The 20,253-nt window shown below is 46.4% G+C and overlaps 1 protein-coding gene and 1 long non-coding RNA gene across 3 annotated transcripts in view; one reads left to right on the top strand and one right to left on the bottom strand.

Annotated features, from left to right (window-relative positions):
• The window catches only part of GRM7 (glutamate metabotropic receptor 7), a 221,306-nt gene that overhangs the window by 173,569 nt on the left and 27,484 nt on the right, over positions 1 to 20,253 (bottom strand). The gene's annotated exons all lie outside the window — the stretch shown is intronic.
• LOC116236684 (uncharacterized) lies at positions 2,153 to 3,579 on the top strand. The gene is made up of 3 exons (XR_004168601.2): positions 2,153 to 2,730; positions 2,813 to 2,900; positions 3,317 to 3,579. It is a non-coding gene; the product is annotated as an uncharacterized LOC116236684 (long non-coding RNA).

Here is a 20,253-nt window from a genome sequence, read left to right as displayed (position 1 = left end):
GTCTTGACCTGTGCCTGATATGTCCAATGTCACAGGGCAGGCTCCCTCACCACCAGTCCAACAGCCAAGGCAGGTGTGGGACACGACTCCTTCAGACAGGAGGTGCAGTGAGCAATGCCTGCACCTGCAGGGCCTGGGGAAACCCACCCACAGCAGATGGACATCATCACTTTGATCTGAACCAAGAGAAGCAAGAGGAAGCAGGTCTGTGCTGCTCCTGATGCTCGGCACCAGGAAGGTGACACACACAGCCTGGGGCCACCGACCACCTTTGTAAATCTACTTGTGTGTCAGTTCTCATAACCTGGACTCAAATTCTGCTGACATCCAGCACTGAGCACTTCTGACCAAGGTTTTCCAAACCCTAATTGGAATTACTGTCCTAATTACATGTCACGTACTGATACATCCTATTGTGGTTAACACTGTAGGGCAGAAGGTGACCCCATGAAGATCTGAGGTACCCCAGGCCAGCAGCTTCAGCAGGGAGCCTGGCCATGCAGCCCCAGCTCACCTCCAATGTCCTCTGCAGGCAGCACACATGGAATCCAGAGCTGAGCTTCACCTCACCGTCACGGGCTTATTCCCTTGCACTAAATTACAGATGCTAGACAATTCTGAGATAGGAGTGTTAATTATTAATAGAAATTATCTGAATTGATTTTCAATTACAGAATATTTTCTATTACCTTGCAGTAAGACTGGAGGAATTCCATTAAATTCAAAATGAGGATCATCAATTACCTTTAAGACGCATGTAAACTAAATACATTACATCTCTGTTGAAGCCAATGATTTCCATTACCTATTTCCATTAATTTCCATTCATTTGAAGTGACTCCATTTCAAATGGGTTTTAACAACTTGATGGCTTATCAGCATTCTGGGCTCTCCAATGTGATGGGGACGTAACCCAGCTGCCATCATCTCCTCCTGCACGTTCAGATGCTGAAAACCTGTACAGGACAGTGCTGCAGCAGGCAGCCAACAGGCTCAGCTGTCCAAAGCCTGCTGTGGCTTCTGATGCAGCAGGAAATCTGCCTTTGGAAACACGACGTGTTAAGATTGACAACTTGGGTTTCTTTCTCCTGATTAAAAAGAAAGTCCCCATGACCTTTTTCTCAAGCTGATTTGTGTTTTGACCGTTTCTGTGGTCAAGCTAAACCTGCTGATACCAGCCAATATTCATTGCTCACAACCACTGAAAGCAGAGATAGGATTTTCCCTGAAATTTGCATAACAATGTACATGTGATACTGCTAAAAGCAAGGTACAGCACAGGAGTGGTTTGCTGACCCAGTGCCAGCCACACAACTCTTTACCTTCCAGATAACACAATGTGGAAAGCAAGAACTGTGCCTGCCTTTAAATAGGAGATGCTATCTCCTACACACACAATTATGGAGGTTATTTTTCTACGAGTCTGCCTTCACTTGTACCCTAAACAGCACAGTTACAAGTGTAATGCTATAACATCATTTTCATTTCCAAGAATTTCTCCCAGGTTTACCCCAGTAAACAAGACATCTCTCTTCTCAATAAAGGGATGATAAGGCTTTGGGTAAATCACATTTACCCAAATTGCTGCATCACTGCTACTACAGAAGAACCACAGGCTGCAGGTCCCACACTCATTGATGCTGGGTGGCATCATGGTGGATAAACATCCTCGCCAGTTTAAATAACAACACTTTTTAAAAAAGATAAGAAACATTATCAAAGTCAACTTCTTATTACTTTATTTCACTTCTATGAGCTGGTTTAGGGCCATCCCTGCATTACAGCACAAATCCATCAAAACCTGACACAGATGCTTCAAACCTCCTCCTGCTCCCAACTCCTGAAGCTGGGCCTGATTTCAGACCACTTTATTTTCACCCTGTGCTCCCAGCACCCCCAAGAGGAGCACAAGCCCTTACAGCCCACAGCTCAACAAGCACAAATCTGCTTTTTTTTTTTAAATGAAAAACCTGACCTATACAGCAGAACTCCATATGCTTTCCACATCACAGACACCCAAGCACTTCTGAATACCACTCACCCATTCCCCACATGGATTACATCCATCTTTGAGATAAGATACAGAGCACTGTACGCACCAGTACTAAAATAGTGATTTATCTCTGAGCTCTGTGCAGTAAAACAGTGCATTTAAACAAAAAAGTTTAATACCATCTTGAAGCATGCAATGAGAGAAGCAGCCTATTTCTGTGATGAGCAGCCATACAAACCCTATGCAGGTGGCATGGCACAAGCATCCAGCTGGCCATTGTTTTTTGGTAACATTTTGTTGGTTTTTTTTTCCTGCTGCTTCTGATACTGCTTAAATATTATTTCAATTGTTAAAGGTATTCTTTCAGCATAAAATGGATAGAGCACTCGCATCATAAATACAAAGTTGTCTTCGGTTCAGCTGGGATGGAGTTGTTTTCCTCCAGTGCCTGCACGATGCTGTGCTGTGGTTTTAGGAGCAGTGCTGGTAACACAGCCATGTTCCCAGCTGTCGCTGAGCAGTGCTGCATGCAGCCAAGGACACTCACTATTCCCCACTGCCCTACAATGGGGCACAAGGGGCCGGGAGGGGATGCAGGGAGGACAGCTGACCCAGCCCAGCCAAAGGGACATTCCGTACTGTGTGACATCGTGGGGAGAGCTTAGAAAGGGGGGGATTCTGCTCTCTTCCTCCTGCTGCTCGGGGTGGGAGGGCAAGCTGGGCATCTGACAGGGATGGTGAGCAATTGTGTGCATCACTTGTTACATACATACATGTATTGTCATCACTGTTAACCTTTACCTTTATCTTAATTAATAGTTTCATCCCAGCCCACAAGTCCTACTGGGTTTTTTCCCCCTGATTCTCTGCCCCTCCTGCTGGGAAGAGGAAGCAAGCAGCTGTGTTGGTGGGTGCTGAGCCACCCACCAGGTTAAACCACAACAAAAGTCAACAGATTAAAGCCCCAAATACTGTAAAAAATCTCCCACAAGAGTCATATAAGTGATATCTCATTTGGCTACAGAAGGCAACTTGTCAATCAACAAAGAACATTGCCATTGCTTACTAAACCATGATGTACCTACAGCGCAGTGAATCCCCACCATGTCAGGTACTCTGATCAACATAAGTCACAATTCATCCATCACGGGAGTCAGTGTCTGAAATAAAACAATCCCAAGCTAATGAAGTAGAAGGATCACTAGAATTAGTTATATTGCATCGGAGTAAAAAATAACCCTGCAGAAGGGCTCACTCCTTCCCCCCCCCCCCTTCCCTCCCCACAGGCCTTTATCATTTTTTTTCCTTCTTCTTTGTATGTAGGATGAAGAGTTCTGTAATGACTGGGAGCAGATGGGGAGGATCCATGCACCCTATTCTGAACTGCATTCCCTGATGCAGCACCAGCTGGGAGCACCCCAGTGGGCAGCAGGGACCCGTGCTGCCTTCCATGTGACTCCAATAATCGCTAATCATTTTGAATTGAGGTTTACTGGACTCACACCTTGCTTGCATAGCCTCAGAGCTGAGGTCTCCTGGCACGTTCAGAGCCGGCGTGGGAGGAGAAAGCTGGAGGGGACAGACAGACAGAGAGCAGGGGGAGGAAGAAGGAAGGCAGGAAGGCACCAGCAATAGGGACACAGGGAACAGAGGTGCCTCGAATCCTGCGGATTATTCAAGATGGGATGGACTGATAAAAGTTTCTCTCTATGTAATACTCATATTATTCTAAGAACCTACAAATCTAGAATTCCTGACAGCCAGCAGGTATTACACACCTTAGAAGGTGCACTTCCAGATTTGCAACCGTATCCCATTTTACAGAAACCGATTCTATTTCCTACATAGCATTAAACAAAGTTTTAAAACCCTTTAGAAAAAGAGCATTTTCTGCTACAAAAGTTTAAGCCAAGTTAGCCATTAGTGATTTCCTATCCTTGAGAAATTGCATGGTTTCTTCAGATGGGCTGTAATAACTTCTGGACAACATCCCTGATCCACTCAGAAACACCTGGGAATTCAATAGGCATCAGTAGGCAGAGTCCAATTGATTTTGGAGAAAGCCAGGACAGGAAAGAAGTAAATGAGCCACATATTACCTTCTTCATCTGTTTAGCATATTAACTTCCTCCAGCATCTATATCATTAAACAGTTGATGGCAGCTTTACAGAAGAAGCAAAAACCAACCCAGCTCAAACTGCCACCTCAAATGCCTCACCTACCATACAGAATGTAATGGGAACAGAACCAGGGAGGGGATGAGGAAGGGCAGACTGGGGCCAGGGCAGGCAGGGGGATGAGGATGGGGCTGGGACAGTTCCCTGGGAAGCACCTGAGATGCTGACACTGTGGGAATATACAACTGGTAAGACTTCATTCAGCACTTCTACAGTGCTATCTGAAAGAGCTGCCAGCAGAACATGAAAGAAATGCATGATGTCTGCTTCACTCACAAAATCAGCACTGCTTGAAGTACTACAGTTTGTCTTTCTTTGCTTTGGCACAGTTGTTTTCTGAGAAGTTTTATTCCTCGACAGAAGAAATAATTGCAAAATTCTCATTTGCTTGCTTTGATGTGAATTTAGCACTGCAATAAAGGCATTTGTTTATCAAGTTTCCACTGATCATAAAATGCTTTCCAATGAATGATAAGCATAAGGAGCCCTCACACTCCAGCCCAAACAGTCAAATGCCTTTAGGTGTACAGCACTTACATCATCTACGTTGACCTGAAGATGTTCTACAGGAGGAATACATGATTCTGAATGGGCACCAACTTGCAAGACAACGTTTGGAAGGGCACATCACCCAAGCATGCTCTGCGCCCCTTTCCAAAGCCTCCAGCTGTCACAGCTATCCTTCTCACCCCACCTACTCTGCTATGCACTGTTCACACAGGTGAAGCTCCTTCCCTGCACAGCCTGGAGTTGGTCCTGCTGGCTCCTGCTGCCAGAGCATCCCTGCCATGACACAGACAGCCCTTAAACACTAACAACGATCTACTAATGGCTCTACGGGGTTAATTAACTGTTTATTTTTTGGAGATAATAGAATTTTCAACGAGGAACATCAGCATTATCTTTAGTGCCACCTCTTCAAAAGGGAGAATACAGGGTAATTGGTACTGCTATGCATTGCCTATTATGCATAAAATTAAGGGAGGGAATTTACACAGTGATTACTATTGGTACTTTATTACTTCAAATTCATATATAGATTGCACACAACGGGTGTGCAGGAAACCCCGTTTCTGTCTCTTAGTATTAAGTCCATATATTCTGCTAGAACATCCTTGTCCATTATTCCAGTACTTTTTTTCCTTCCTCCCAGACCTTGAGAAAACGTGATACCGAATGCTTTACATATCATGTTTATTAGAATATCATAGAATGGCCTGGGTTGCAAAGGTCCAAATGCTCACCCAGTTCCAACCCCCTGCTGTGTGCAGGTCGCCAACCAGCAGCCCAGGCTGCCCAGAGCCACATCCAGCCTGGCCTTGAATGCCTGCAGGGATGGGGCATCCACAGCCTCCTTGGGCAACCTGTTCCAGTGCCTCACCACCCTTTGGTGGAAAAGCTTCCTCCTCATATCCAACCTAAACCTTCCCTGTTTCAGTTTAAGACCATCCCCCCTTGTCCTTCCCTATGAATTCCTTCTCTATCAATTCTGGAATCTGAACACTACAGTTAAGACAAAGCAGGTGTGAGAGCCTGGAATGATCCCATCCTCAGCAAGTGGCATCACCATGGGAAAGCACAGCTGAGAGGAAAAACGGAGAGAAGTCATTTTCTCATTCAGTGCTCTGGGAACTGAGTGCATCACCAGCCATCCTTTACTGGTAGGATCTTGGCACTGGGACTACAGTTACTGGCATTCCCCTGTACCCACTGTCTTTTAAGAAAATCGGAGTTTTCTTATGAAAAGCACAAGCCTAGCTTAGTTTCTGCTGTGCACACACACTGAAAGCCCAAACTTTTTAGCAGAAACTCTTTAGTAGAAACAAACCCAAAAAATAGTGGCAAAAAGAAGTCTTCAGCTTTGCAACGGGCAGAGCAGCAGCAGAGGAGAAACAGCAGCAGTGCAGCCACAAAGCACAGCTCTGCCCCTACACCACCCCACACCCCGGTGCCTGAAGATGCTGCTTTCTCCCGAACGCATCCAGGTTTATGGACTCCTTTTTCCATAAGATGCAATAACACGAAACCTGAATGTGATTTATTTTTTTCCTTCAGAAAGCTGATTTTTCCACGCTTGGCCTAACACAACAGAGCTTACATCAATATCCATTACTGCAGCAGCAGCCTTGCCATGGGTATGGCAACCTGCAGCCGTAACTCACCCAACAGTGACAGATACTGCACAGTTAGTGCTGCCTCTGACTTGGCACTGCCAGCCTCCCTGTGACCCTGGAGCATCCAAAATCCAAATATTGCCCTGGTCCAATCATTTATCTTTTTTTTCCCTAGGACCTAGAAAGGCTATTTTGACAAGGTGGGAAATAAATGGGGTGGGCATTCTTTCCAAACCAGATTTTCTGCAGTTTCTCAGACAAGACAGAGGATGCAGATATCTCTTCTCCCCCTCCCTCCCTCCAATTAAAGGTGAATACACTCAGCAGCTGATTGCAGACTTCTTAGCTCATGGTTCCCCCACACACCTGCAGTGCCAAGCACCCCATGCTTGCAAAGTGCCCATCGCACAGCAGCTGCCTCCTCTCCCCCATGCCTATTGGCAGAGCAGAGGCACTTGTTGCACCTGCACATGGGCTAACAGATAGACAGATGTGAAGTTTCTTTGGAGCAAATTCTGTTCCCAATTGCAACATTCGGGAGAAGTATTACAGCCACTTACCAAGCAAAAGCAAGTCAAATATTTGCAAATCATTTCACTCCTCCCTTCGTTTAAAGCTTTATGCATTCTTCTCATCTTTGTCCCCTAACAACAAAGTCAGCAATGAAGCTACACAATCATGTTGAGCGCCTTGTAACTAAAACTAAATGGCCCCAAATTTAAGTATTAGTGGTGCACATTTTTTTCCTATGACTCATCAAATGTCTTACCCTTCTGCAGCACAGGAGATCAATGAGTTCTAATTGCTCCACAGCCCCATTTTTCTTTTATGAACAGACACTCCATCCCAGGTGGTCTAGAAGCAGCTAATTAAATCTCTACATCCCCACCCCCTCACAGAGCTCACTGCAGGTCCGAGGCCAGCCCCTCTCTGCACTCAGGACATCACTGCTCCTCCTCCCTGACAAGCACTGAATGCTGATGGTGATGGCACCAAGGAGGTTGCTTGCTTCTGCTGGTCTTTACTTTCTCATCACTGTTTATTTCTCTTCTTTGGTATCTGCTCATTTGCTCAACTCTTTGATGTTTTTAATCATATATCAAAGTCTCTTTTGCTAATCTCCTATTGAAAGACGGGCTTCTTTTGCCATTATGCATAATTAACTCGCTGGTGCCAGCTGCCTAATGGACAAGTTTCTGTATTCTCCTTTGAGTTAGCCTAGAAGATAGCTACTGTTACTGTTGACCCTAATTAACAGTGTGCCTTATTAAGTAGGTGGTGTTGTACCATCCTTACATTTGAATTTCACAATATTAGTATTACCACATCCTTCACGTGATTACAATACAGGAACTGTCAGCTAAATCTGTATCACCAATAAACAGCAGCCTAGGGAAACATGCACAAAGCTAAGTGTGTCACTGCAAATCTTTCCAGAAATTTCCCCCATCAGATCCTCACCAATCCTCATCTGCGCAGCCACTTGCGGTAGATTCATTTGGGGTTTGTGCCAACGCACTGGAGAGCCCTGTAATCCCTTGTCATGAATATGAAGGATTTCACCCAGCCTATTAATAAGCGGAATTACAGATAGTCGGGGAGTAAATCATCCACCGTTTTCAGTCACATCAACAATAGATTGAGAAAAATTACTCATTCATTTTTATAATCCTTTAATTCTTGCAGATGTTCCTTTGAAAATTGATTTAGATTGATGAATCACGGGGCAAGATTGGTGTAAATTTTTCAAGCTGAAGACAATTGCCTTCGATAGAGTAATCACAGCACACATCCCTGTACCTCCTATAACTCATCGGTTCTCAATGTTTAATGCCACTGCAATTCTGGAGCCAGCTCCTGAGGCAACAAGAGCAAACGGTTTGTAATTAGATGAAACCCAGCCTGCTCTGATAGATTTTCTCCCTCCCCTGTTCCTCAGATAGAGGAGGAAGGCAAGATAAAGAAACAAATTCACCCTGATTTGGGCAAGTACTCAAAGAAGGTTGGAGGAATCAGGAAGGGAAGCAGTGGCAGCCTTGCCCTGCCTAACCTGGGGACACTGCAGCAACACCCACATCTTTGTGCCATAACTTCAGCAGAAAGACTGAAAGAGCTCCAGGTTCATGCCAGCACAAACTGCATGGCAGAACTTGGTATCAGCCAGAGGGAAAGCAACACACCTTCTAGTTCCTGACATGGTTTGGTTCTGCAAAGAAAATCAGGAGGGAGCTCACCCACTTCAGAGCATTGCTAGTCAGCTGCTTCAGAAACTTCATCTGCATGGAGTAATTCACAAGATAAACTAAACTAAACCCCTGACATGATCGTAATCACTTATTCTGTGGCTAGAAAGGATGATGCGGAGCTGCCAGCTAAGCCAGGAAAATCTCTCATGCAGTAACAGAAGAACACAGATCTTTGTCGTCTGTGCCCCACGGAGTTACTGGACTGAGTCCATGCAATAGCGAAAGGCAACAGGAAAAGAATATTTACAGATACATATAAAAACATCTTAGAATCTCATTTGATCAAGTTTCAGTCTTTATCTTGTTTCCACAGGGGCAGTGCCACAAGAGTGTGATTGCTGTGCAATAGCAAGGAAGCCCTTTCCATACCTAAATGCAATCCGACCAGGAGCACGAGCAGACACACAGCTTGCCACAAGCAGAGAAGCTGAGTTTGGCTCATGTGATACTGCTGTTGGGTACAGGACATCTCCAAACGCTGTGCTTGCTTTTGAACACTGCACATGAAGAATGAGCAAGGCTTCTACCTGAGGCAGACTGACATTGGAGCAGCTCCAAGGCCAGTTTGCTAATGCCTATGCACATTAAAGGAAATCAGCAGCAGCTCTGTCCCTTTGGGGATGCCACTGCCCACACCCCTGCAGGAGACCAGCTCCATGTCACTGCCAGCAGCACAATGCCACACCATGAGCTGTAAGTTGGGTAGAAATGGATTCCCTTGGAACAACAATAACTTGGTGGAACAAGGAGAGAGCCACTCCTCATCCCTGGGGGAGCAGAGAGGTAGCTGTCTGCATGGGCACAGCAGCCTCTGCTCCCTCAGCCTCACCTGGATCATAGAATGGCCCGGGTTGAAAAGGAACACAATGATCATCCATCTCAACCCCCTGCTATGTGCAGGATCACCAACCACCAGACCCAGAGCCACATCCAACTTGACCTTGAATGCCTCCAGGGATGGGGCATCCACAACCTCCTTGGGCAACCTGTTCGAGTGTGTGACACGTGGAGTGGGGTCACAGAACATCAGAGCACCCCTTTGCTGAAGCACAAACCTGGGCTGCACCTGCAGTGACAGCAGGTCCTGGTAGCAGTGCACCTGCACAGAGCCCCTGCAGCCACGGACAGACGGACACGGGCAGTCCCACCGCAGTCATGCAGCTCCCACATCACTTCTGAAGGCACCACCTTACTGCTGAATTCCAGCTGCTGTTTGGTTTGCCAAGGAATGCCTTTAGGGCTGCTTAAGCGCGTGGATAATGTGTGTGCTGCAGTAATTGTTTCTTTTTCTGGGGGTTAAAAAAGCTCCATTATTCTTGCAGATGACAATGCCTTCAGTGTAAGGACACGATGCAGCTCCCAAACGAGGAGAGCTCTGTCAAAGCAGTGAGTGATGATTGTTTTCAGTGGTTCTCTTTCCCTGCAATTGTTTTTAATAAGTAAAAAGTTCCTAGGGGGCCACAGTTTTTTTTCTTCTCCCAGCAGAGCGTGGGCAATTGTGCTGGATATCAGTAATAAAGCAGCTTCTCATCCATCTGAAAATAACACGACACCGAGGGCTCATTCAACAACGCAATTTTAACAAACAAATGGAAGGAGATCGAATCTGGACCAGCACCAAACTCATGTGAAAGATGGTCATTCTTGAGGGCGGAGAGAGGACAGCAATTTGAATTAAGAGAAGCTGAGCCAAAGACCAATTACTTTCCTGGAGCTCCTCACTTTCCCCTTCACATCTGTGCATAGGACAGCAAGAACAAGCGGCATATTCATCTTCCCAAAGAGCAGACAAATGGCACAAGTGACACGATTTATGAGCCGCCGGGCAGTCCCTGCAGCTTTACCTCCCTCTACACGCTGCCATGAGCACTGCTGAGACAGCCAGCGGGGCCCTGGGCAGACACCACAAGGAAAACCTGTCCCTCCAAGCACACCAGGGTGCTGGTCTGCAGCCCCAACAGGAAGGCAGTAAGGGCTTTTCTGGGAAAGCCAGCTCATTTCAGACAAACAAGGCAATATCTTCACATTGGCATACAAGGGGATTTATAAAATTCATTAGTATCACCACCATTTTTTATTTAAGATATTGCTTTGACATTCAAAACCACTGCCATTAAGTTCTTTGTAAACAACAGCTGAATATACCCGGGGCTCACATAATTAATTTGCAGGTGCCTTCAGCCTGGCTTCCTGCTGTGCATCTGCCAGAGCACACAGGGGGCAGTGCCAGGGGAAGGGCTGAGCTCCAGTGACCCAGGTGGGGAACCCACAGCTGCTGAGGCACACCAGGCACTCCAGATGATGAAGTTTTGTACACAGCACTGCTGATACTTGAATTTTAGCTAGGCTTATTGTTTTTAAGTGTTTAATGAGCCCAGCAGAGCTGCCCCCCACTCTCCATCACCCACTGGCAGAACGTGAGGTGGCCATTCCTGCCAGGATGTCCCCACACAGTAACGTGCACTGCCAGTACCTACAGGCACTGACTGTGCTGGTTTTATGGTGCTGCAAAGCCCCAGGAGCCCCTGAGGTCTGGAATTTAACTCTGTATTCTTTCCCTGAGTGTGTAAAACACCAAGCTACGCAGTCTGAAACAGCTTAAACTCCTCTTAGCTGAATATGCAGCTAATAGTTACCAACAGCAATAACTAAGTTCTGCAAGAAAAACTTGTTTATCGTTACCTTTTCCTTACACTGAAGACCAATTTATTATCAGATAGACAAAAAACAGGAGTTCCAATTAAATATACAGTAAGTTTCATTTTCTTCTTTCAGAATCACTTGAGTAAAGGGAGCTGCCACACATCCTGACAGCCAGGAAAGGCAGTGCTTCAAGGTGGAAGGGCCCTACCTGTCCTGGGAAATGACATTGCTAAATCAAATGCATGTGAAAGCCTGGTCTATTCCCATTGAAGTCAACAAACAGAAGTCCTACTGTCTTCTAGAGTGCGTGTTAAAGTCCTGAAGGCTAAGAATGAGCTAGACAAGTCCTCCTCCATCCGTCTGTTCCTGTTTCTTCTGTTCACACAGCAAGCCCTGCAGTAAGATTTTTTTTTTCCATCCCAACCTCAAACACATCGAAGAGTGAACCCTCAGTATGGAGCTTGTGCATCCCCACCTCCTGATGGGAGCTGCACGCTCTGCCTTGGGGTGTGGGCTTCTCAATGCGAGGCTGAGAGTAGAACAGTGGGGAAAAAGAAACTGAGTGGCATGTAAATGGCTCACAGATGCAACATGCACCTGAACAAACACATTCAGCATTGCTGTCCTGGTCATTCACACACTGCCACAGCCTGAAGTCTCCCAGGAACACACAGCTCTCCAGGAGAGGAAGGTGGCCCAAAGAGGCTGATGATCCAGGAGGCCAGGGTTGGTTTTGCTCCACTCTATGTCCCCCTGGGGCAAGCTCCTGGTGGGCTGCAGGCACACTCATGGAGATGAGGAGTTTGCTGTGGGACAAGAAGTCCACAAAAAGTAGGGCACCAGCTGGAGAACCAGGGCAGCTGATGGGCAGGAGTCAGGAGGTGGGCAGTGATGATGCACCCATCCTCAGAACACTGCTGTGACTGCGCCATGAGCAGCCATGGAGCTGCATAGGGGTCAGCACCTGCACAGATCAGGTCTCCCCACAGAACCAGACTCCCCAACTCCCTTGCTGACACTCCCAAGGCTCCCTCTGATGTTCCATCATTGAACCATGGAATTAACAAGGCTGGAAAAAGCCACCAAGCCCAACCCAGCCCACCCCCACCATGCCCACATCTCCACATTCCTGGAACACCTCTGGGGACAGTGACCCCATCACTGCCTGGGCAGCCCACGCCAGCACCAATTGTTCTTTTGGAGAAGCTGTCCCTAATATCTGACCTGTTTGTCCCTTTTAAAAGAAACAAACGTACTTCAAGCCCTACATGCAGCAGAGCTGACATAGCAAACGCTTTCATTAAGGAGTTCAAAGGAGTGGTGAGGAAGAAGCACTCCATGAAATCTAGAGCACTGTGTGCATATTAATTCTGCGCAGAGACAACAAGCTCTGAACGTAAGCGGAAGCGACACGGGGACTTGTGACACGCCAGGGATCAGGACACGTTACACAACAGCTCCTGTCAGCCTTCCTGGAGAATCAGCCCTTACCCTGCAACCTGCCTCTCCCACACGCCGGCTGCGGCGGACGTGAGGCTCCCTGACAGCAAGGGCAGAACAGGGCCTCGTCAGGCAGGAAACCAGCCAGGGCTCCCAAACACTTTAATAATTAACAGTGACCGCATTAGTGATGTGTGCTAATGCTTTAACAGCTTCTAACCAATTTGTAGGCAAGAAGAAAAGCCTGCCAGCCCTGCGCTCCACTTTTAGTTCCTAATCTTTGATCTCATGTAAAAATGAAAGATATTCCAGCGTGCACAATGATGAGGACAGTTAGAGGACACAATCTCCAATAACATAAATAAGCCATTCAAGAAAAGTATTCCTTGTAACATTCTTCTAAATCAACAATGTTATTTCCCAAGTTTATTTTTTTCAAAACAGGATGTTGTAAATCTTGTTCCATCTAATCTGAAATTCTATGAACTCAACCTAAAAGGAGAATTTTGCTTGTTTGATGCTATGACTGTTCGACGTTTACACAAGTGTTGGGGAAATAATTAGAAAGTTCCTGACTAAAATAAGAATTACTTAAAATGCATCTCACAAAGACCGTGAGGCAGCGCTACAGCTGGCATTGCTCTGTGTAGTAAAGGAGCTTCCAGCACCCAAGCAAATCTGACCACAGGGCAGCAGTGCCCACAGCAGAGCTGAGAACAGGATCCTTTTCCTTCCAGTAATAAAACTAATGATTTCATTAACTCTCAATGTTTGAAGGATCAAATTGACAAGAGACAAAAACAGAGGAGGAAGAAAAGCAACTGAGGCAGGATGGAGTCCTCCAGCTGGAACACTGCCACTCCTGTGACCCCTCCCAGCCCTCAGTACCAACACAGCAAGCCCCAGCCCTTGGGAAATAAAGGTCCCAAGGCCAGGCAGCACCAGGCTCTGAGCAATGTGACAGAGCTGTAGGCATCCCTGCTCACTGCAAGGACGCGGACTAGATGACCTGTAGGGGTTCCTTCAGACTCACACAAATCTATGGTTCTATGAGCAGAGCTTGCCAAGAGCACACGGACACATTATGAGCACCTGTACTTGGATCAGTTTGATTCACAGCATTAACAACAACAAAACCTTTCTTAAGCTCAGAGAGCTGTTCATAAATCCAGACAGTGAGAAGCTCCAGTTAATCTGAGCCACCAGGAGATTGCTTTTACAGGCAATGCAGATCTATTTAATACTCAGCCTGCAGTAATGATAACACAAGCAGATATTTGGCCTACTGACATGATTGCTAGAATTGACTTACTAGCAAGACTTGCAACAGTTTTCAATAAATCTAATATTTCCAAGTATTCTTTCTGCCAAAATAGCACTTTATATTTCTGTAATTTATTAAAGCGAGCAGTAATACATTTTAGATCTAATAGTCTTCACTGAGGGACCTCAGAGTGTTTTGCCAACATTAAATAACTACAGTGCAAGACGTAAGGAAATTCATACGTAAAGATCATTTCCCCACAACTTCAGAAAAAAGTAGCTACTCCATATTGAAGTTTGAAAGATAGCAACAACACCCACCTTGCACATACGTGTAGGAAAACACATGATTCAGAGGGAAAGTTCCACAGAAGAGAACTCGCTCCCCAGAGTGAGATTTAGCAGGAGACACCCCAGTAAACACATCTGTTCTTCAGCAGCCACAGCCCCTTGAACAGCTAGTGTGATCATAGGAAAGAGAACAGCAAAAGCTTGGAGTCTAAAATAATTTCATGCTATAATAGTTTGCTGCTGATTGAAATGTGAAGTCGCTAAACCTACAACTGCTGGCATTTAGATACTCCATCCAGAGCTGGAGCAGCTTGGCTTCCCAGACATGACCAAAATAACAAAAGCTGCATCAATTCAGGGCCGCCTTCTTCCACTGAGTATGAAAACGTTATTGGATTTGAACTACCTAAAACATGCATCATTAGCTGTTTGCAGAGACAGGCATAAACCTTCAGCGTATTGAAATGCACAATTACTTGGGCTTCCCTTTGTTAATTTCAAGCAGACAGAGCTATTTCCCTTAAATGCAGCAGGAGGTTACAGCAAAGAGCAGCCAGCTGGGCTGAGCTACCCACCAGGCTGCAGAATGGAGGGCGTGCACAGCAAGCATCCCACAGCTGGAGTGAGAAGGTGAGAACCTGACCCAGCCAGCGCCCTCAGCTCCTGAGCACAGAGCTGGCTATGAGTCTGTGCAGCTTCCCAGGCTCCACATTGCCAAGGGTGATGTATCACATGAATCTACAGCCTCTGCCTCAAGCGCCTGACAACTGGGAAGAAGTTACGCGAGTGTTTGTCATCGATATGGATGTCTACAGTGTAAGAAACCCAGGATGGCCAAAAATAATCTCCTATTCATCAGTGAGCATTTCAAGAAGCAGAGCAGCCAGGAGGAAAACCATGATTTCTGATTCTATTGACTTTCCCACAGCTTCTTGGCCAGAAGAATGGATTCTTTTTCATTTCTGGATCAGAAACATCTTTACGTTCATACACATGTAATGGATATGGCTCAGAAGCACATTGTCTGCTAAGTGCTGGACCTTACTTGCAGTGTACAAAGGTCTGGTTGCGGCAGGACGGGCAGGCTTCATTTGCTTGCAGTCCTTGACCAACAACACGCCTCATAAGAGGACTTCTTAGTGCCTTCAAACTGAGTCAGTAGGCTGTAGAAGCCTAACAGTTACAAATTGGACATTGATGCTTCTGTTTCACTTCACCTTTATGAGTTTGTTGGTTGAAGACTGCAAATTCTGAACCCTTTCAGAATTAGTGCAACCTTGGAAGCGAGGTGACCAAAGCCAGACTCCCTGTCTGGAGCCACGTGAGCATGTTACACAGGGAGCATGCCTGCTCTGCCCCATGCAGTGGCCACAGCATGACATAGAGGGCATAATTACATATTTTTCTGCACTCTTTCAAGTGCTCCTGCACGTCCCCTGCTTCCTATTGCCCTCAGTCATAAGAATCTCAAATCAGAAAATTTGCTTTGGTTAAGAAGAGAAATTCTCAAAGAAAGGAGCCCAATAAAATGGGCTTTGATTTAGCTCCCCTCTTTTTCCTATTGACCTCACATAAATAACTCACATTAAGCTCCAGTTTTCTTGATGCAGACATCTCCATTTTTTCCACAGTGCCTTTTCTGCTGATCACCACAGAGCAACGACATCTTTTTGCAAAGTTACAATCTAGATCATCACATGCACGACAGACTGTTTTAGCACCGTTCCAGGCTTTGTGACTTAGGCTAGCAGGTTCCAGATCTGCAGCATATGCGGCCACACAAAGTTTTTCAGAACTGGGGCTGAGAAGTGCCAGCAAGCAGATCACTCGTCTTCCACCTCACCACCAGGCTCCTCTGCCTTTCCTCAGTGCCACAGAGCCCACAGAACCGCTGAGCTGCAGAGCCATGGCAGCACAAAGCCCTGCTCAGCTGCTGCTCTGCTCGTATGGCCACAGCGATGCCAAGATGTAACCCAGAAAGAAGAGCACACAGCCACCAAAGGATTTGGCTGCGTGGCAGCATTCAAGCCAGGCTAAAATTTAATTAAAATGTAATGACTTACATGAATCAGTGAAGTTTTCTTAATGAAAGATATTAGAGGTTTTATAGATGCAAAATAAACACATTTGCTCATATCACCAGAGTTTGGATAATACATTTATTACTTATTCCTCTACAGTTAACCTCAAAAACATCCTTCTCCAGCTGGCTGATAACCGTGATAGAAAAAGCAGTTTTGATCTGACTGACACAAGGACCACGCTTTAAAACAATTATTTTCCTGCACTCTCAGGGTACTCAGATTCCCAGCTGCTTAAGGGAAGGCTCAGCAGCCATTTCCATCAGCACTGGGCAGGGCTGGCTGGGCAGAGATAGGCAGATGTGGAACTCAGCATCGTGGAGCATGAGGAGCAGGGGAGCCCCAGGCTGCTCACACCCAGTTCTGAAGCATGAGGACAAGGAGTGGAAGCAGCCAACAGGGACCTACCAAAGGGAGCTCACACAGGCCAGCTTGCCAAGGAAGAACGAGACCCACCAAAGTGAGAAGAACCTTGGAAAGCATGCACTGCACAGAGATAGGTGGCCTCTGAAATTAATCAAAGACTGCCTACAGAAAAGAAGATGGGAAATGCCATATTCAGGAATTACTGTCTAGTTAGGAAGGCTGACAGAAAACAGGGTCCCTTACTCTTCTCTGATTTGGCTTCTGAAGAATTCTGGTGAACTATGGAGCCCTGCAACAGAAGTGTATAGAAAAACCCCTGGAAATGCAAGAGAAAGGATGCATTTTCATGCCTCACACAAAAGTTACCATCTGGGTTGGGTGCACAGTTCCAATTCTCTTTTTTTTCCCAGCTTACATTCCCCACAAACTGCGAAAATCAGGTGCTCACCACCAGTTACACCCTCAAGAAACACAAACTGGTTCCAAAGTCCACAGGAACAGCTGGGCTGCTTGCATTGCCATATGCCAGCTGAGTGCTTCCCTCAGGGGTACAGGGCACAGACACCCTCGGACTGCTGCTAGCAGTGCTGCACATCAGGAGGAGACACCCTGCAGCTCAAAAAAAAAAATGTCTTCACAAAATGTCAAGTTCACTTGCTGGGTGAGGGCAAGAACTCTGCAAGAACTGGGATACGTGTTATAATTCCAAAGAAATTCAGTATACCTGGGAAACTCTGCGACTGGCCTAAGTGGAGGTTGGTAAATACAGCCCTGAAAGAACAGGAGCAGCTTTGATCACTGGTTCCTGTTATCATCTTTGCATCTAGCATTAAAGGCTAAGCTACTTACAGGGAGCTTTCCTCCACTGTCCTGCATCCTAGAGGAGCAGCTTCAGGTCTTAAAGGTTTAATCTTTAGCCTTGTAAGAAAGGCAGTGCCATTCTCCCTCCTCCCTGCTTCAGAGGTTGGGTTCCTCAAGAATAAGGCACTGCTCTGAGCCGCACCGCTGCTGCCCTGGGCTCAGGCACTGTTTACTTCCACTGCTACCAGCAGAGCTCCCGTTATTAATTCAAACCAACTGGGTAATTAGTTGCTGAAAACTGCAAGCTTCCCCCTCAAAAATTAAATGCTTGCATAAAAACACATTCCAGTCTTCAAATCTGATGGCATGGTTGACAAAGCACAGTTACTGCTAAGAAATGCAGAGGCTTATGCTCCGTAACCCAAATAGATGGAAGGGTGAGTCACGCAGACAAACTTCAGAGAGTCTCTGGTATATTTATATTAAATAAGTTTACTGCTGAGATAAGCACTGATTCGGGGCTCATTTGAAAGCAGCGCATTTGAGGCAGTTGAAGTTTGCAGTGAGTTACACTAATTAGGTAATCCATTACAGTGGGGTTAATATTTCAATGCTGACACTATCTGCAGCTATCAGCAGCCACATTTTCCTCACCACTCCGAAGGGCAACTTGATGCCAAGGAAACCCGAGCTGGGAGCGAGGCACAGAGCACAAAGAGGTGCATTAGGAGAAAAGCATTTCTTGGAATTCCCTCCCTCCTCGTCTTGCTAATGACATTAGAGTGGACAGACAGACACAGGGGGTTATAAAATATTTAACAACCAACCAGGAGCACCAAGGATTTTCTTAGCCTTGTGCCCAGAGCCCCATCTTCACAAGGCAAACAGAGTCTTCAGGGTCTCGTGTACATGACTCATTCATATGAACAATGGCAAAATGAAAATTAAATCCAGCCACGAACAGCCCTCATATAGCAAAGAAACCTTTGAAATGACCCAAGAAAAACCTAAACCACCACCCTACTTGAAAGATACTTCTAAAGTTACCACTTATATGCAATCACAGTATTTTTCTTCATCACCAGCATCCCTTGCTGGTGCTTCTCTACAGAGCAGACAAGCACCTCAGTGTGGGGCAAGGAACTGAGAGAACTGCAGGGTGCAGCAGGTCCCCAGCCCTACAACACGGCCCCACAGCACTCGCCCTGTGCCAGGACATCTCCACAAACAAGCATTTCAGGGCAGCACCATTCTATGGTGGCACAGCCACACTGCAGGGCAACAGGCTTTAGAACAGGAATTGGGAGAGAGAGGGCAAACCGATTGCCCCCCCAGTAATTTCATTACACCGAGAGTGAGCTTAGCATATTGAGAAGGCCCAGAAATAGCTGGTGGTTTCATTAAGTTGGTGTTATGTGCAGAAATGCCGAGTGCTGGGTCAGACTTCTCTCATTATCATAATGGGGATACCACTCGCAGGGACAGATGACGCCTGCCTACCTGTCACAGCAGCTCTAACAAACTGTGCTGGGAATAGAGATGAGGGGGAAGAGATGCAGACTCAGACTGCGTAAAATCAAAGTTGGTGATAAAAAAAAAATCAAGTGTCCTGCACATCAAGTCGCTGCCAGTGGCAGTGTGACTTGGGCCAAGCCTCAATTCGCCCATTGGCGAGCAATAGGACCCCTGGCAGCCCTGCAGAGCTGTGGGGCACGGGCTGCTCCGCCAGCGGAGCGCGGTGTGACTTTCTGCAGGGCATCCGAATGACTAAGTACACAAAAGCAGCTGAAATCAAATGATTATCCACTCGGATTTCTGCCAACCTCCAGATTACGTTGCCAAATTACTTTCCATTAACTTTCATTTTTCCCCACAGCCATTCAGTTCTCCACTACGCTTTAGCCTTTTGCCAGTAAGCGGCTTAATTGCCAGCATCGCTTTCCTTCAGCTGTCTCGGGGTGGTCTGGTGGCCTGCAACCCCATTTTTCCTCTGCACATTGGCAGGCTGCAATGCAGAAACACTGTGTAACATCTATAGGCTGAGCACAAAGCCCACCCAAGCCTAAAAATAACTCCATCCATTTTCACAGTCTTGAAAGGAAAAAACATAGGATTACGCTATAGAAACACTACGTGTATGTGTGCATATGTAGCCTAGGATTACAGCTGCTCCTGGGCGCAGCTCCACTCTTTCATTGCTTCTCCAAAACCATATCACATTTAGAATATACACTGATGCTTGCTATCTCATGTGGTGTCTAGTTTGGTAAACTTTCAATATCCTGAGGTGAAATTTAGTAGCAGTCTAATTGAAAGCAAGACTGAAGATGACAGAGGGGGAATGATGAGCAATGCTGGAGGTTTCCAGCCTGGCCACTAAGGAAATTTAGGTGGTCTGATGTCAAACCGTCACTGTTTCCATAAGCAAGGAGCTGTCAGCTGATGGATGAGGATGCACACACATCTCTATTTCACAGGCAGAAGTGGGATTGAGAGTAGAAATATTACCACCTCTGCTGTGACAGTCTCACTCAAAGTCACCAGGCTTCACAATGTTTTACTCTAGGTCTGTCCAGCAGAGACCACCTCACTTACTCAGTTTGCAGTCTGCCTTCCAGCCACCTGGCTGGGTCTAATTGTGCTGCTTCGAGGGAAGCACCTGTGGAACAATGCTGTAACACCTGTAGGCGGAGACGTAGCCCTGCAGGCTGCGGCCAGGATTGTCTGTACAAGAGTAGAGCAGGCAGAACACCACAGAAATAAGGGCAACTGCTGCTGGGCACTGTGGAAACACAGCAAGCAATGCAAGTTGGGCCATGTAATTCTGGCCCCATTCG

The sequence above is a fragment of the Phasianus colchicus genome, chromosome 11 (genome assembly GCF_987193195.1).
Source record: "Phasianus colchicus chromosome 11, bPhaCol1.hap1.1, whole genome shotgun sequence".
Lineage (NCBI taxonomy): Eukaryota > Metazoa > Chordata > Aves > Galliformes > Phasianidae > Phasianus > Phasianus colchicus.
This window is presented reverse-complemented; position numbering and strand designations above follow the sequence as displayed.